The sequence below is a fragment of the Calonectris borealis genome, chromosome 1 (assembly GCF_964195595.1).
Source record: "Calonectris borealis chromosome 1, bCalBor7.hap1.2, whole genome shotgun sequence".
Lineage (NCBI taxonomy): Eukaryota > Metazoa > Chordata > Aves > Procellariiformes > Procellariidae > Calonectris > Calonectris borealis.
The window spans coordinates 70,806,853-70,810,755 of NC_134312.1; the positions used below are offsets into that span (position 1 = coordinate 70,806,853).

Genomic DNA, 3,903 nt, shown 5'->3' on the forward strand with positions numbered 1-3,903 from the left:
ATGGTTTCCCTTTTAGGTTTTCTGGGGATGCCATGGTGAGAGGAATGCGTTTTAATGTCTTTTTTAAGGCAGGCAGCGTGTGCATTCCTTGGCCCTGTGCCATCTGCATCATTAAGCCACCTTCTTCCCTGATTTATATTACTCTCGCAAGCACCAGAACTCTGCTAACTATCCAGCCAAACTAAAAATAACCTCTGAAAATAATCCAATGTAAAAATGTTTGCCTTCCAAGAGAGAAAGCAATCTACTCTTTACAGCCCTTCAACCATGTTAAAACACCGATTAAGTTACTGGTTAATGATACTACCAAGAAATTTAAAGAAACTAATTGCTTGAGAGCTGCTTCTGAATGGTAATTAGAGCAACCTGGTGTAGGTGCAGCTTTGAATTATCAAAATGCTGTTAGACTAACGCTATGGAAGAAATATACTGAGCTCTTAAGATAAGAGTGTTTATGCACAGAAATTTCCCTGAAGAGGTGCAAATTTATCAATTTATCCCTCCTTTCTTTGATTTGTGCCAAGTGTTGAACAGTCATCCTATACTTTTAAGAGTGTTCCTGATTTTATTCATTTTTCACATGACTAATTGGAACGTTGTATTAAGTGATCAAAAATTTGCAGAGCAAAACTAACACTAGCAGTGTGGCTGTTCATTAAATCTTGCTTTCCATGTATAGTTCAGCTTGAAAAAACTTAATATTTTAATAATACCTCAAAGTAAAAAGAAGAAGAAAGAAGCATTGCAATAGTTCTACCCCATAAACCTAAACCAAAACTGGGGACGTGGGTTCATGATTTTGGAGGGCTTTTATTTTTGGAAGGGAGACTCATCTTTTTGAGTGCTGCTCTGTTGTCAGTGGAGAAAATGAGAGTCCTCCAGGTACCTCAGGACACCTGCAGAGCTTGACTTCTAGTTCATATAACTCTTAACAGCAGCATCTCTGATCACTGTTTACAAAGGGAGCAAAGATCTTTAGCCTCTCTTTGTAAAATTAATTTCTTGGAATTAATCCCTTTGCCTGTTAAGACTTATAACTCCCCCGGGTGTCTTTCCACTCGTGTGCCAGGTAAGGAGATGGCACGTAGGGATGCAGACTTCTAGAAATATTTATTAATGGCTACATCAACCACAAATGGTTGTTACATACGAGCTTCAAATTTATTGGAAAAGCATCATTGCATATTGTGTGCGGTGTAAGGCTTTGAAATGTGATAGCCAGCCAGCTCCTGCCCCAGGAAAGAAATTTCTTGATAGGGGCCTTACCAAAGCTCTTTGGATATTTTCATTTAATACATAGGGGGGGAAAAAAAAAAAAAAGAAAAGAAAGACCAGACCATTAATGGCTTCTTTGTAATTTGTTGGTGTTGGGTTTCAAACTGCTGAGACTGTAGCAGAACAGCATTGGAGCTCTGTAGCTGAATCATAACAAGAAATGCTTTCCCTCTGTCATTTAGGACAATAGCAGAGGCTGAGTGAGCATTTCCAAAAAGAAATGGGGTGGAGAACCTTCAGATCCTATGTCTGCCGGATTTAATACTTGAACTCTGAAAAGCTTTGTCAATCCAATGCAATGAATTGGGAATATCTGAAAAAAGTGTTGGAAACATTTGTTTACAATAGGGTTTCAGTGACTGAGTTTGAATTATATTTACTAAAAGCCTTTCTGTTTGGTGTGCTCAGTCTCAGACAACATTTATATTTAATCACCACCTTTAAAATCAAGGTCCTACATCTCCCTCTAAGGTTTTCTGCAATGACTGTAACAATCACTGAAATGCAGAAAGGATGTTTTTATTTCTAAACTACCTAGTCTATTGTATGGTAAGCTTAACCTATACACTCAATGTTTTAGAATGTAATTGTAATTTTCATCCCCTCTATTTGTCGTGGACTAAATAAGGTACAATATCTGGGGTCTGTTAGCCTATGGTGGGAGGTGCAGAGCAGATAAGGTGACTGCTTCGGTTGTAGCTCATTTTAGCATGCATATACTAAACTTGGAAGAGTATAGAGATTAGCACAGCCCCGTGCAAGGATGACAACCAAATTTATGAGTTATTCCACATCATGGTGCATGGTCATACGCCCCCGAACACACTGGAGCTTGTCTGACCTCGAAGCTCAGCAGGGTTAGACCCCAAAAGTCAGTACTTGGGTGGGAGACCACTGGGTGCTGTAGGCTTCCAGCTTGATGTAAAGGGGAAAAAAAATCACCCTGAGGACAATCAGACCTTGGAAAGGGCTACCCAGAGAGGTTGTGGACTCTGTCCTTGCGAACTTTTAAAACCTGGCTGAAGAAAGCCGTGGGCAACCAGGTCTACATTCAGTGCTGAGCCTGCTTCTAGCAGGAGGCTGAGCTGGATGACCTGCTGAGGTGGCATCCAACTTGAATTATCCTAGGATAATTCTGTGGTCTGAGGTTGAATTTTATGTATTTCAATGCGTTTATATATTTTTTGTTGATAAAGTTGCGTGCTTACATGAGTTGACTGTAATGGTAATATCCAATAATCATGATAACTGTATCATAAAAAAGAGGTCACGCTTTCTGGCATGAGTAGAAAAAATATTTTTCATAGATTTCTAAAGATAGCACTAATTGCCATAAAGCTTACTTTGTTTATGCATAGGAAAAATTTCCACCAATTGCTAATAATAGACTGTAAGATACTCAATAGCCTATAAATTAAGTAAATAATAAAAATAATTGCAGCATATCTTCTTAGGATAAAAGTCTTATTTTTTTTCCTTTTTTCTTTTTCTCTTTAAGAAATATAAATGACCAAAACCAGGAGTATATTTGTGATAGAAGCAGGGCTGGAGTATTCTCAATTCACAGAAATTACACGATCCAGGTATCAAATAAAAACTTTGCTTTCTAAGATTCACCCACAGCTAAAAAGTTTAGTCTAGTCATGTTGGGCTTAAAGCTCCTTGTTTCCCTAACAATATACTAGTTCTTCTTTCAGTTGGAAAAACAATTACTAGGTATTTTGAAAGGACATGTTTTTCTTTTTAGTCACTGATCCTCCAAAATAGGTAAATACTCAAATGTGTCCAAAGTTGTCCATTTCTCCGTGGTTGAAAAAGGACTAATTAATTGTCCCCTTGGTTATTCTGAAGACCTGGATGGCAGTGTTGAAGGGTTTGAAAACATGAAAAGTCCAATGTTTTCCAAATGTTAGAAGAATGTACTTTTGTACATTACATAAAGGATTGCCTGTTGCAGTTTTGAAATTCTTCAAGAACGAAGCAATAATGGGGAAAGTCTTTCAGTGACTGAATAGAAGGGCGTATTTTTGAAGTATTTCTAATACTTTTGCAAAAAATAGATTTTATGCATGTTGAAGCTTGAAATAATATGTTTATATTAAAGAAAAATTGCTGATAAACTCATGACTATAATCTTTTTCTAAAAGTACGTCATGGCAAAGTGGAAAAAAATGGAAAGCAATTTTATTCAGTGATATAAATCAGCTCTCCAATATTTCTTCTTTTAACTTCTACTAAGTAAAATCAACTTCAGTCACAAAAAATTAATCAACTCCTTTTTCTCCTCTATGAAAAATCTGAAATTTTTAAGGAAATTTTTGAAGTTTCTGAAAGGTTAAGGCTTGGCCAAGGGCTATATATGGATTATTACCTGACGAGTTCTGTGCTCCAAAGGGCCAACATGGGTGGGCGCACGCTCCAGCCGTCTTTCCGTAGGACATGGACAATGTCCCTTCTTCATTGTATCTTATGCTCATTTCTACCTTAAGTGAAACAGCATAAAACTAGTTTCATTGTATAACCAGGTTCGGACAGACTGCAGAAACGTGCTGAACATTGGTTCTCTGAAGTCAAGTGACAAAAGCTAGTGGCACTTTTAGTTCTACAGCTTCATAGCTCATCAGGTTT

The 3,903-nt window shown here is 37.5% G+C and overlaps 1 pseudogene; it reads left to right on the top strand.

The window, feature by feature from the left end:
• Positions 1 to 1,973: 1,973 nt before the first annotated feature.
• LOC142078100 (U6 spliceosomal RNA) lies at positions 1,974 to 2,073 on the top strand (annotated as a pseudogene).
• Positions 2,074 to 3,903: the final 1,830 nt, after the last annotated feature.